This window comes from Podarcis pityusensis, assembly GCF_964106645.2.
Source record: "Podarcis pityusensis genome assembly, chromosome: Z".
In the NCBI taxonomy this organism is placed as follows: domain Eukaryota; kingdom Metazoa; phylum Chordata; class Lepidosauria; order Squamata; family Lacertidae; genus Podarcis; species Podarcis pityusensis.
In genome coordinates this window covers 12,337,867-12,352,675 of record NC_138044.1, presented here as the reverse complement: position 1 = coordinate 12,352,675, position 14,809 = coordinate 12,337,867, and the positions used below count along the sequence as shown (strand labels likewise).

General features: G+C 41.7%; 1 protein-coding gene and 1 long non-coding RNA gene across 14 annotated transcripts in view; both read right to left on the bottom strand.

The window, feature by feature from the left end:
• Nucleotides 1–14,809, bottom strand: part of MAPKAP1 (MAPK associated protein 1) — a 181,462-nt gene that overhangs the window by 134,716 nt on the left and 31,937 nt on the right. The window lies entirely within an intron of this gene.
• LOC308468172 lies at nt 9,862–11,627 on the bottom strand. The gene is made up of 2 exons (XR_013981508.1): nt 10,855–11,627; nt 9,862–10,131 (listed from the first exon to the last, which is right to left on the bottom strand). It is a non-coding gene; the product is annotated as an uncharacterized lncRNA (long non-coding RNA).

Genomic DNA, 14,809 nt, shown 5'->3' with positions numbered 1-14,809 from the left:
AACACTGGTAAAGAAAGTAAAATACCTAGGGGTTAACATGACTGCTAAGAATGTGAATTTATTTAAGGATAATTATGAAAAATGCTGGGTTGAAGTGAAAAAGGATTTAGAAATATGGTCAAATTTGAAGTTATCATTGTTAGGCCGAATTGCTGCGATAAAAATGAACGTATTGCCAAGAATGCTGTTTTTGTTTCAAACTTTGCAAATTTTGGATAAAATGGACTGTTTCAAGAAGTGGCAGAGAGATATCTCTAGATTTATCTGGCAGGGCAAGAAACCTCAAATAAAATTTAAGATATTAACAGATGCTAAAGAAAGAGGTGGATTTGCCCTGCCAGACCTTAAACTTTATTATGAATCAGCCGCATTTTGCTGGCTGAGAGAATGGATGCTTCTTGAAAACACGGATGTGCTGGACTGGGAAGGTTTCAACAATGTATTTGGTTGGCATGCATACCTGTGGTATGATAAGGTTAAAGCACACAAAGCGTTTAAAAACCATTTTGTCAGAAAAGCATTGTTTAATGTCTGGATAAGATACAAGGATTTGTTAGAAAATAAAACCCCAAGATGGTTGTCACCAATGGAAGCAAAGGCACAGAAAAAACTTAATATGGAGGCCAAATGGCCGAAGTATTGGGAAATCCTGGAACAAGAGGGAGACAGATTAAAACTGCAGAGTTTTGAAAAACTAAAAAATAGAGTACGAGATTGGCTCCACTATTATCAAATAATGGAGGCATATAATTTGGATAAAAAATTAGGCTTCCAGGTGGAAAAATCAAAACTGGAAACAGAATTGTTAGACCCTAAAGTTAAGAATTTGTCAAGAATGTATAACTTGCTGTTGAAATGGAATACACAAGATGAAATGGTGAAATCTGCTATGATTAAATGGGCACAAGATGTTGGACATAATATCATGATGGCTGACTGGGAACAATTATGGACCACTGGTATGAAGTTTACGGCATGTAATGCCTTAAAAGAGAATTTAATGAAAATGATTTATAGGTGGTACATAACACCAGTCAAGCTTGCAAAAATTTATCATTTGCCTGATAACAAATGTTGGAAATGTAATGAAACTGAAGGTACATTCTTTCACCTTTGGTGGACATGCCCAAAGATCAAGGCATTCTGGGAGATGATCTGTAATGAAATTAAAAAGGTATTTAAATATACCTTTCTGAAGAAACCAGAGGCCTTTCTCCTGGGCATGGTCGGCCAATTGGTGTCAAAGAAGGATAGAACTTTCTTTATGTATGCCACAACAGCAGCAAGAATACTCATTGCAAAGCACTGGAAGACACAAGATCTACCTACCAGGGAAGAATGGCAGATGAAGCTGATGGACTACATGGAACTGGCGGAAATGACTGGCAGAATCCGAGACCAGGGAGAAGAGTTGGTGGAAGAAGATTGGAAAAAATTTAAAGTATATTTACAAAAACATTGCAAAATTAATGAATGTTAGAAAGATGTTGGAATGAAGCTATATGGTTTTAACAGAAATGTAATAAAGATTTAAGTAAAAGTTGATTGATAATGGGTAAATATGGAAAAATTAAAGGTTAGACTGTTAAGATAAATTATAGAACAAAAATTGAGAAAGATGGAAAGAATTTGCTGAAATAGTTAACTGAACTAGAATACAAAAAGGTGTGAGGTGTGAGGAGGTCGATGAAACAGGTAAATGAAAGGTAAAGATAAGGAATATTGGATGTGTTTTTGAATGTTTCTGCTTTTTTTGTTTTTATTGTTGTGCTGCATTGTTTCCTTTTTAATCTGGTTTTTATTTTCTTTTGATGTAATGTATTGCAATTTTTTACTGTTTTTTTTCTCTTTTTCTGTAATTGTTAAACTTTTCATAAATATTTTTTTTTAAAAAAAAGGATCTGCAAGGCTGCTGTTGAATGTGATTCTCCAAGGTATCACTAAGAAGGGTGTTTTTTTTTTTAAAAAAAATGATTTTAAAAAAAAAAATCTAAAGTGTCATTTGCAAGCAACAAAAGAACTAGAAGTATGCAAAGGGTTTCTGAAAAGGAAGTGTGGGGGAACCTTTAGCCCTCCAGCTGCTGCTGAATTATCATCATCCCTGGCCATGCTTGCTGGGGCTGATGGGAGCTGTAGTCCAACAACATCTGGAAGACCAAAGGATTATCCTTATCTGTCAGGGAACTGACATCGGAGCTAGAGGCGGAGGGAAGGCTCTCAAATGATGCTGGAGAAGGGCCCAGCAGGGAAAGAGGCAGCTCAGCAGATGGGGAAGCAAATCAGTGCAACACCAGGGATAAAGGGGGGCAGATGGGGGAATCGGCGAGAGGGCTCCAGGACTCTTCACCGGACACCAGCGGGGAGAGCACGGGTCCTCCGCTACCCACACCCTCCCTGCGCAGAAGGCTTCCGCGCAGGGAGAGTAGGAGGAGACTTGGCGTCAAACAACTTTTATGTTGGAAAAGGTTTAAGAAACGCCCACTGACGGATTCTGCTAGCGACTGAGGCAGCCACGAAGTGAAGGGCTGTCCAGACAGAAAGGTTTAACAAGGCAACATAGCCAGGAGAGGCGGCAACTTACACACGAGCAACCCATACTCATTACATTATCCTTATCATCATCATCATCATTCGTAAAGGTTTAGGAAACTAGAAGGTCCTGGGTGAGGATTCCCATTTCTAAGCTCACTCCACATATAGACCTAGAAAGTGGCCTTCCTAGAAAACACCAACCCATTAATCCCCCCCAACACACTTTTACTTCCTCTTTCCAGCAGAAAGATTCTCAAGAAAGTTTACTCCATCCCCTGAAAAGCTACTCTTCAATACAATCATTAGCAAGGGAATTATACAACCATGAAAATTACCAAGTATTAAGGACATAAAAGGCAATTGTTAAACCCCTCATCAAAACCTGGCAGAGCATGAAAGCTTCAGCCCTCTGCTCACTGGAAACCAAGAGCAAATTCATTCCATGCAACCTTTGGGAGGCAGAGGGAGCCTTTCAAAAAGAGACCTGCACACAAAACCAGCATCTTGCCATTATCCTAAAGATGTATATTTTAGACTTGCGATCTCCTCAAAGTAGACTACGCCATTGCCATACGTGAATTGAGAGCACAGCACTTTAGGGGATGACCAATGGAAGTAGGGGAGGTTTGTCCCACCTTTACTGATCTGCCCCCTAAAGCAGAGCACCCACAGCTCCCATCATCTTCCACCACTGGCCATGATGACTGTGGCTGAGAGAAGTTGAAGAGTAAGAATATCCAGAGGGCCACATATTTCCCGACCCCTGGCCTAATGATAGGGCAGGCCAGTAAGCAGCATGTGGCAGTTCCTCACACCCACCTTTAAGGAATCCCTTGATACCCCCCTCCCCCAACTACATAGGTTAAAAGCTACTGTCTGGGAGGCAAAAGACTGAATTACAAAAGTACCAAGCAGAAAGGATCAAGGAAGCCACAATCAATCTCATAAAATTGGTGGTGGTGCGTGAGTTAAATGAGGCAACTTGGCCCAGCCATCCAAACCACTAATACTGCTTCTGTGGCAGATTTTCCATTTGTGCCTGTGCTCTATTACCCTGGTTAAATTGATCACAGTGCCTGATGTTGTGCCAAATTTATGCCTTCCAGCCCTTGATTTTCTTTTACAACCAGATACAATTGTTATTCCTGAGCACTCTATGGAGAGAGAGAGAGAGAGAGAGAGAGAGAGAGAGAGAGAGATCTTGTTAAGCTGGCTCCCTTTCCAAATAACTGTCATGTATTAAGTGGAAACTGAAGGGAGGTGCTTTTAAATCCTTCCGAAACTGGAGAACAAAATCCAGCAAATGGAAAAGTCAAGGGACGCCTGACACTTATTACTGCAAATTCAACTTTGTCGAGGCTTTGTTTAAAAACAGAGTCCACAAAAAACACCAATGGTGTGTGGCGGCATACACACCTTACTTCAGAGCTACAATTCTCAGCACCCTTCAGTTCCCAGGATGCTTTGGGGAAAGTCATGTGTTTTAAATGTATGCTGTGTCTGTGAGGGTGGTGGTTAGGGTTTCACCTGTTCTTCCTCAAGTAATAGCTATGTTATCTTCACTCCACTGAGCATCGCTTGAGGCCAAAGGAACACAACCGATGCACCTATGCCACCATCCCCATGTCTCTGGGTATACAGAACACAATGTGTATGGACAACATGTGGTCTGATGTGCTGCTGAGGTAATCAGAAACATGAAATGAAGTGTCGCAGCTCAGTGGCAGAGCATCTGCTTTGCATGTAGGAGGTCTCAGGTTGACTCCCCAGCATATTCCAGGAAGGGCTGGAAACATCCCATGTTTGAAACCCTTGAAGAGTTGCTGCCAGTCAGTGTAGTAGACCAGGGTTGGAGAACCTTTGCCCCTCCAGATGTTTCTGAATTACAATTCCCATACAATGGCCAATGGTGATGCTTGCTGGGGCTGACAGGAGTTGCAGTTTGGCAAGATCTGGAGGGCCAAAGGTTTCCCAGCCTTGATGTAGACAATACTGAGGATCTGGCTTAGGATAAGGCAGCTTCCAATGTACCTATGTTGATCCATTTGTGAAACACCCTTTATTTTCTGCATTGGATAGTTGAAAACAGGTAGCAGTTTTTAAAAATATATAAGTATAAGAGTATATATCTAGTCATATGTCTATTCATACACAGAAACATTTTTCTTCATATACGTAAAAGTAAAGCATATAAACATATACACGTAAAGCTGTCATCACACAGCCCCCATTGGGTGATTTCTAGAACCTAATCACAATTCTGGATTTGCATGAAGTCAGGGCATAGGAGGGAAGCAAAGGTGAAGGCAGAATAGAAGAGAACTGGCTTCAGAAACGAGGTTTGGAAGGTGAAAAGCGAGCTTAGCAGTTGCAGGGAGTGGAAAGAGGAAGTTCTAGACTAGAGGGTTAATGTGGGGGAAATGATTGGAGGAAGGGTTGGCAAATGGAATGAGCAGGGGCCCCGTGTGTGTGTGTGTGTGTGTGTGTGTGTGTGTGTACACGTACATATACTTTAGATAGATATACAGTGTGTGCATATGTGTGTATTTAACTCAATCTGGGGCTAGCCTCCAAGAGGCTGGCATCACAATTTGATTACCACAACCATACTTTTTAACTGCTGTCAAAAGAGACAGCGCCTTGTATAAACAGCTGCCAGGACACATGCCTGCTTTCTGTAGTCCCAGCTTTAAATCATACAGCAGTGATGAATCTTTATCTGACACTAATACTTTTTAACTTCATAAGGACAATTAAAATGAATTGCAGCTAAATGCTCACACAAGAAATCCTTGTTGCATAGTAACATGTTTTTCACATTGCTGGCGGGGTGTGTGTGGGTGTGTGGGTGTGTGTGTGAAAAACAGAAAGATGCAACTGGCTTTCAAATGCAACCTCTTTTAGAAGGTTTTAGATCTGAATAGCAAAGGAGCAAAAACAAGGGGGAAAAGGGTTCAGAAAGGCCACTGGGTGAAAGTAGCATAAAAAATGATTTGGCTACATCTAGGCAGGAGGCCTGTGACCTGCATTTTATACATTTATTTAAAATGGTTTCTGCCTTCAGACAAAAGGGCTCAAGGAAGCTTATGAATAAGCACTTAAACACACACACAACAAACTACTTGACCACAAAAATAAAAGCAGCCAAAACAGAGGACCCTGCAAGTAAAACTCAGCAAGAATTTGGAAAGCAAGATTACAGTTTGAAGCACCTCTTTACCTTGGTTTTTGACACTTGATGTGTATATTTTTGGTACTCACCCTATTTTTGTGATTGTAAGTTGTTTTAAATTGTTTTTAATATTGTGTTTTTGTGTTGTAATCTGCCCTGGGGGCATAGTGTAATAAATAAATAATACTGAAAAGGCTTGTCATCCTCTAAATGTTGTTAAAGGCATGGGAGGACAGGATGGGTTGCACTTGGAACTTAGAAGGCAACAAAGACAATGCTGGGCAAACATGCCTAAGCAGTAAGTGACATAATCTGGAAGCCATCACAAAAAAGGTCCTCTTGCCCGGCAGCCCATGGTCTAAACCTCTGAAGGTGCTGGTGGTGGGGATCAAGACAAGGCCCTCTTGTGAGGATCTCAGCTGCTGCATGTGAGAGAAGGTGGTATTTGAAATTATACCTCCCCCACAGCTCCTGAGCCCAAGACCAGTATTGCACGCTGTGATGAACTGAATGGGTAATAGGAAAGGCGCATTGCTCAGTTGTAGAGCTCATGGGAGCCTGATATGGAATTACTATCTCAGCAAAGGCCCAGGAGAGACTGGAAGGTTTATACCTTCTTGGGCAGCTTCTCCCTCTACCTGGTCATCAGCTGGGTCCCAATGCACCTCTGGCTTTCTCTGGCTTTCCCAAGTAGACACACAGTGAGAGTATGATATTTTTTGCAAATTGTTTAATGTGGTTATACTTGTGAATCATATTGTGTTTGATCATACTGTATTTTAAGTACTGTATTTTATCATTTTATGCTTGTGAGTCACCTAGAGAATGTTATTGAGTTGCCTTATAGATATTAAAAATACAATTAATTAAATTTAGTATTAGTATTATTTACTCCAGTATATATCCCACCTAAGAGCCTGGGGCACATAAATATCTTGTATTCAGCACTACCTATATTCAGTGCAGATTCACACACACACACACACACACACACACACACACACACACAGTACATTGACTTCCGGAAGGAATCACGGCAGACTAAATATCTCTAGTCGACGGAGATAATTATGTGGTGATTAATGATACATAAATCTTGGTTATCACATTCTTGCTCTGAAGATAGAAAACAAAGGGAATAACTTCTAATGCTCTGGAAGAGCTGCCTTACACACCATGTTTTTAGGGGGACCCAGACGGGGTGAGTTATTTAGAGCAAGGAACTTCCATTTTGCAGAAATACCACATAATAATCCTGAAGATCAATCTTTCAGGTTGGTAAAACCTCCCTTTTTAAAATTATTTTTGAGACACTGATAAATTACGATTGAGGTGATTCTGTCTGGCAGTTGAAATTTGGAATGCAAGTCGGCTGCTGGCGCAAGGAGAGACAATCATTCAAAGGTTGAAAGTAAAACAAAAAGCCTGTTTTAATTGTTTGTACCAAAGAAAGATTCTAAATGGCTAAGGCATGATCCAGCTGTTAGAAATTTCTTGTTTTATTTTTTAAAACTGTCTCTCTGAAAGTGCTGATTGCAAAAGTGAAACTAGCTTTTCTATGCTACTGTGAGAAAAGAATACTGTCAGATAAGCAGACGGTTAACATGTTTTTAAAGCAGAGACTATAAGCAGAGTGAGTTGTTAATAAGAATAAGACAACAAGAATAAGACACCCCGTTGACTGTTGGCATCATGCAGCAATTACTGGGTGAGCAACTGAGAGAGGCTAGAGCTGGGGTGCATAAAATGGTGAATAAAAATGGACCAGAGAAAAATGAGGCTGAGGAGATCACAGAGCCTATAGAGAATGATGTTGATGGAAGACTTCCAGAGCAGGAAAGTGGAGTGCTAAAAATGGAAGTAGTGGATGACAAAATAGAGAGACTCTTTATATTGGTGCCTGGAGGAGTGAGGCAATTTGGGGTGAAGTTGTGGTGTTGGAGAAGTGGAATGAAAGAAACCATGGAGCAAGAGATTAAGAAATATTCTGAGCTGGCAGTGATAGAGCTGCAAAAGTGGAGACTGTGTATCAGAAGGAGAAAGCTACAAACCTCTTGCGACAAGTCTGGAAAAAGAATGGAAGAGGAGGAAATGGAAGGATTTCCCCCCCCCTAATTTAGGATGGAAACTCATGGCCAACAGGAATTGGGATTGGAAGATATTGAATTGCGTGTGAATTAAGGAATATAACATAAGTAAATTATGATGGATCGTTCTTTTAATATATGACCAGAGTGGGGAGACTCCTGTTTGAATAAAGATGGAGGATCTATTGTTTTTCACCATCAGATATAAAGTCACTATGCAGGACTGAAGGAAGACTATTGTTGACAATTACTGATAGCAACTGGAGAACCCCTTTTAGACTTTTTTCCATGGAAGGGAAAATGAATGAACTTGAGATGTCTAGATCTGAAGACTGGAGAAATATTGCCTAGCAGAAGGAGGAACAGTGGGATACCATTCTGGAATGAATGTTTTGAATATTTTGAATAATCTTTGTATATAACTGGCAGACAGAGAATCTGAAGTCTCCTCTATTTTATTTTTCTGTTTTCTGTCTTTATTCTTTTATTATCTTTATATTCCTGTTTTCTCCTCTTTTCCCCCAGCTTCATTTTTGTTTCTATTTTATTTTTATTTTATTTTATTTGTGTGTCCTCTACTATGGGTCACTGAAGGGACTTAATGAAGGACCCTGCGTGAGAGACACGGAAGGGAAGATCTCCCAGGGTGGAGGCAGAGAGAAGAAAGGGGAGCTCCCATGTGAGAGCTAGGAGGGTCCATTTCTTTCTGTGTCAGACAAGGATGAAGAGCTAACTCTGAGAGAAGGCTCTGTGTTTCTTCTTTTTCTTCTTCTTTCTCTGATTTTGTTCCTATCTAGATTAGTTTTTAAAAAATCCTTTTCTCCTATGAAAAGGCTTTAATAAAAATTGTTCTGAAAAAAGTACAGTGGTACCTCGGGTTACATATGCTTCAGGTTACATATGCTTCAGGCTACAGACTCCGCTAACCCAGAAATAGTGCTTCAGGTTAAGAACTTTGCTTCAGGATGAGAACAGAAATCGTGCTCTCAGCAGCGGCAGCAGGAGGCCCCATTAGCTAAAGTGGTGCTTCAGGTTAAGAACAGTTTCAGGTTAAGAACGGACCTTCGGAACGAATTAAGTACTTAACCCGAGGTACCACTGTACATTAATTAAGCAAATCAGCGTCGATGGGACTACTCCAAGGGGAACTTATCTGGATGCAGCCCAATGAGTTTTGCACATTTAGACAAAAATTCCTGCAATAATCTGGATGGAACACTCATAATTAAACATATGTGAATTGAAATAAGCTGAGCCATCGCTCCTTCCATCACATCACAGCAGACTCCACCCCATTCCAACCTTGTTGCCTGTTCCTGGACCTGCTGAGAGATGGGATACTGGCCACTTCAAGGACTTCCAGGGCTGCTTCAAGGTCTCCTACCATTCACAGAGGAAACGTGGGCCCCAGAGAGATTCCCCACCCATCCACCAGACGAGTATGTGGGTGGTGATTCTGCACCTACCAGTGATACCTCCTATGCTGCTCTGGAGGCAGGGAGGGGGTGCAGGAGGAATTGGCACAGAATCTCCAACCAGCTCCTTTTCTCCAGTCTAACGGGGAAATGCCATTCACTACAAGCCTCAACTCAGTGGTTGAAGAGCTGCACTACCACACTTGCGTGTAGAAAGGTGAATGTCCCTTGCTTCCATTTGTGATGGTGTTTTAATAAATAATAATAATAATAATTTATTATTTGTACCCTGCCCATCTGGCTGGGTCTCCGCAGTCACTCTGGGCGGCTTCCACAAAGATTAAAAAGACATTAAAATGTCAAACATTAAAAACTTCCCTGAACAGGGCTGCCTTCAGATGTCTTCTAAATGTCAGATAGTTGTTCATCTCTTTCACATCTGATGGGAGGGCGTTCCACAGGGTGGGCGCCACTTCCCTGTAGCTTTGCTTCTTGCAGTGAGGGAACCGCCAGAAGGCCCTCGGCGCTGGACCTCAGTGTCTGGGTAGAACGATGGGGGTGGAGATGCTCCTTCAGGTATACTGGGCTGAGGGATTTGGCGAAGCGTCTAAACTGGTACAGTACAAACAAAAGCACACACACTCCCACAAACAGACATGGTTGAATCAGGCTCAGATATCCTGCTGTTTTACTGTTGTTGGTTTTACTGTTTTGTAATACTTAATCTTTGCGATCTTGCTTTATTTTAAGATGCTGTAAGCCGAACGTTGAGTGGACATTTGGCTCAGGAAGTAAGGTTATAAACTTGAACCCAAATAAATAGATTAAAAGTCTTGTGTCCTGAGGGAGGGGGGGTAAAGCCTCTCCCACAATTCCCTCAAGTCCGATTTTGAAGGCATTTCTAATGAGCACGTTTCAGCTTTCTCTGCAATATGGAAGAAAAATAATTTTGTATTATATGGTACTTTCTTTTTTCTTTTTACAGGCACTTAAGAAATAATAAACATGTTTGATTTTGATACACCTATTTAGGGCAGAAATGCTTCATGATGTGAAATGGAAATTAAAGCCTCTAATTTTTGCACAATAGGTTTTAAAATGTCAAATTAACATCTCGGGCAATTTTTTTTTAAAAAAAGCAGTTACACACTACAGTGTGCCTCCTTTCTCCATTCTTACTCTGGTGTGGATATTTCCCCCCCTCCTTTTTCTTTTTAGGAAAGCTATTTAATATCTGAAATTGTGGGGGGGAAATGGTTCATAATTATGCAGACATATAACTGGAACGCAACTGGAACAAGAGCAGCATGCGAAAAATGTATTTAAGGTCTATCATCCCAAAATGCTGCTAAAAGCTATTAACCAGTACGTGTTAATTGCCACAGCATTCATATTAATTTTCACTTCAGGCCCGACATTGTGGAATATTTCCCTTGATACGTTTTAAACAAAGTTTAATTTAAGGAACTGCTTCTATCAACACTTATGAAAATTAACAGCCAAGCAATTAGTACTCATGAATTATCCCTCCCCCCCCACTCCCCAGCCTCATTGTTAAAAACAGTTTCTAACAAAGAAGTTGTTGTTTTGTTTTATGCTGGTTCATAGACATTTCATTAAAGAGAAAGGAAGAAAAGCACCTCCCCACCTGCCCTGGGCACCAAGGGCCAAACTCTGTTAAGTCCACCTTTAGAATCAACCCTAGAAAAGGGCTCCATGAACCCTGTGCGCCTCATGCACATGCGCCTGGCAGCTGGCCTGGTGTGGTGGGTTCTGTTGACCCTGCGGCCCCCGTTCCTGCCCTAGAAAAGGTTCAAATCCATTGTCAGATCATCATGAGGTTGGGTTTGTTTTATTGTTGATTTTTATATATACATTGCTCAAGTTTGACACCAAAAAATTATAGCAATACTATGGAAAGACATACTTACTTACTTACAGCACATTTTAAAAATAAATAAAGATATGGAACATGTAAAATCAATAAAAAGCAATGATAAAACCTGGTCATTGCTGAAAGACCTGTGGACATTAGAACACAGATACAGTGGTACCTCGGGTTGCATACGCTTCAGGTTACATACACTTCAGGTTACAGACTCCGCAAACCCAGAAATCGTGCTTCAGGTTAAGAACTTTGCTTCAGGATGAGAACAGAAATCGTGCTCCAGCGGCGCGGCGGCAACAGGAGGTCCCATTAGCTAAAGTGGTGCTTCAGGTTAAGAACAGACCTCCGAAATGAATTAAATACTTAACCTGAGGTACCACTGTATTCTCAGTAGCATGTAGCAGATAAGCCCTCCCACCCCAAAGCTCTATGCTACAGAATAAAGAAATGGCTTCTTACACCAAATCGTGATTAAGATCAGAAAATTTGAAATTGGGGGGGGGGGGCGGGACATGTAGATAACAATTTTTCCATTCCTCTTTCATACCACTAGAACTCATGTATGTCCAATGAAGCTGAATGTTGGAAGACTCAGGACAGATAAAAGAAAGTACTTCTTCACACACATTGCATAATTAAAATAAGGTATTTGCTCCCACAGGAGGCAGTGATGGCCCACAACTTGGGTGGCTTTAAAAGAGGATTGGACAATCCATGGAAGAGGAGAAGGCTAACAGTGTGGCCTAGACTGTTGCATGAACTGCCCTAGGCCTGTGGTTTCCAACCAGTGTGCCGTGGCACCCTGGGATGCCTTGAATGATGGCCAGGGGTGGTGTGGGCAGCACTGGCCTCTGTCCCTCTTTCCTTCCCTCCCTCCTCTGATGCCCTCTCGCATCTCTGCCTCCCAAAGGCTTGCACAGCTGTTTGTTGCAGCAGCCCTGGTTACAAACTCCCCAGGCAAATGCTGCCTGGGGGTGCTGGTTGCCAGGAGCTGAGGCAGCTCAGAGAGCAGGGGCGTCTGTGGTAGATGCCTGGAGGACTCCCAAGTAGAGGGGAGAGGAGAAGAGGCTGAGGGAACACTCCACAAGGGAGGGTGTTCGAAAATGGGTGACAGGTGGCCAGCTCTGCAGGCAAGGGGTGACATAACTGGGTCCTGAGCCCCACAGGGGTGCCATAGTTGGTCAAGGAAGCCGTGGACTCAAGAAGGTTGAAAACCTCTGCCCTAGGCCGATCTTCAGAAGACCAGTGGGCAGAGGCACCAATAAAAGGCACAGAGTGATCCAGAGAAGCTTTCTGAATGCATTATCCAATACTGTAGCCATGATGGCTTATCTCTGCCTGCATGGTCAGAGGCAATAATATATCTCAATAGCAGCTGCTGGAAACTATAGGAGGGGAAAGCATTCTTGTGCTTGGGCCCTGCTTGCAGGCTTACAGACATCTGGTTGGCCACTGTGAGAACAGAATGCTGGACTAGATGGGCCTCTGGCCTGACAAGCTGGCTTGGCTGCCCACCCCCCACCCCAATAGTTGCTTCTGGCCTGTCGAATCCTACAGCTGTCAGGGAATTCCTATTTCTTTATTAACATACATTATCAATCTGGACTGTAAGTCTGCAAAGATATGCAATGTCTGTAGCTGTGATTTACTTTTTTAAAAACAGCAAACCTCTCAACAAAAATTGATGTTATTTCACTTAAATTCATTTAAAGAACTGGGCTCATTAGTGCTGGTGGAGAACTTTGTTCACAGAGCAAGCCACACTAATCCCTTGCATCTCTCCCAGAGAAACACAACTGTGATTTTATCTGGCAAGCACGAGAGATGAAACTTTCTAATAATGATTTAGGGTTTTTTTTAAAGGAAATAATAATAATAAAAAGAAATCAAAAGCTCTGGTTCCAAATCTAAAAGAGGATTTCAAGAGTCACCCCAGCCTCTAGAGTAAATACATAATTAAGTAGGGTTTTTTTAACCATGCTTAATTAGGCCCCAAAGCCCCCCTTAATAGACTCCCCCATCTCTCCCCAATTAGGCACCACTTTCCCAGGGGAACCAGAGTAGCTCAGTTAATTATGCAAATCAGGCACGTACTATTCCCAGGAAAAGAATTATGAATATTTGCAGAAAAACACATCTCTTAGCATGTAAAAAAGGGGGGGGAACAGCAACCTTCGTATCTTAAAAACACTGAAGAGCACCGATAACAGGGAGAGTGTTGTTAAAATGTTGGCTCTGATGCAATTGTGACAAGCATGCTACAAGGTAGTAGCAGTAACAGTACAGTATTAATAATAATGAAAGACTACATAACGAAAAGGAAGCCAGGACACATTTGCTGCAGCATGGTGATTTCCATAACTACTGCTCAGCTAAGAATGAAGACTTTGCTTGTTTTAAAATTTTATGTTAAGGCCTATACACAGCCTTTTTTTTTTTTTTAAATCCTTCAAGGTGGTTAAGGCCACATTCAGACCAAACATTTAAAGCACTATTCTCTTCAGAGAGCTACAATTCCCAGAGTTCCCTGAGAAGAGGGGTTGATTGCTAAAGCATTCTGGGAATTGTAGTTCTAGAAGGGGAATAAGGGTCTCCTAACAACTCTCAGCACCCTTAATGAACTACACTTCCTATGATTTTTTGTGGGAAGCCACAATTGTTTAAAGTGGTATTAGTGCATTAAATGCATGGTGTGCATGTGGCCTGAGCCAAAGGATCATTACATTCCAATCTGTATATTAGTTCAAGAGGTGTGACTATGGTCAGTTGAATCAATAAGCGCAGACCAAATGAATTTCCCTTCCACCCTACTGAGCATCTGACTTGATTCCAATTGTCCAAGAGTTTGCAAACTGAAAAGGAGCCAGGCGGAGAAGATGACCACCTCCTTTTTTGATTGCATCATGGACTTCATTTCCCCAAACTCTAGTTTATTTGGGATGAGAGGGCACACACATATGCACAAGTATTTCCTCTTTGCCTTGATCAAAACACTGTTCACCACCACAAACTTTTGGGGCTTCACAGGATACTATTCATTTTGCCTATTATCCCTGAGGTTACTTTCATTTGGCTGCTCTTTTGTACAGAAATCAAACACAATTCCATTACTCAACAGCAGCTTCTGTTGCAAATTTCTCAGAAATTGGCAGGCGGGTCCTGTGTGTTTATAGCACCCAGTTCTATGGCTGCAATTTGTTTTAACTGTTTTTAATACTGACCTTTAAAATGTTGTAACCTGCCCTGGGGACCTGCTAGTGAGGGGTGTGCAGTATTAATAATAATTACAAAAGCAATAAACACTAGATCGGCCATAGAGAAGCCCAAAATTCATTGTTGCCAGCTAGTTGGCAACGGTGGGTAGGAAATCATGCATTTTGTAGGCAAGAATGTTCTTCTCCTTTTCCGTTAAGTCGCCAAGCACCACAAAATTCCATCTCATTTGAAACGCCAAGTTTGCACTTGCAGAGTATATGGGAGTCTGTCCTTGCAGCAGCCTGGAAAGTTCCAATTTCTCCTGCGCAAGCTACACAAATTTACCTATGCTGGATTGACAAGCACAATCTAACGATGTTGGCTGACCAAAGCATACCCTGGTGAAAGAAAAAGCTGCCCCACTATCACTCATCATGCCAGAGAGATAACATAGGTCAGGTAAATGCTAATTAGCACACAGGATCATAGAACCTAGGAAGCTACCTTATACCAACTTGGA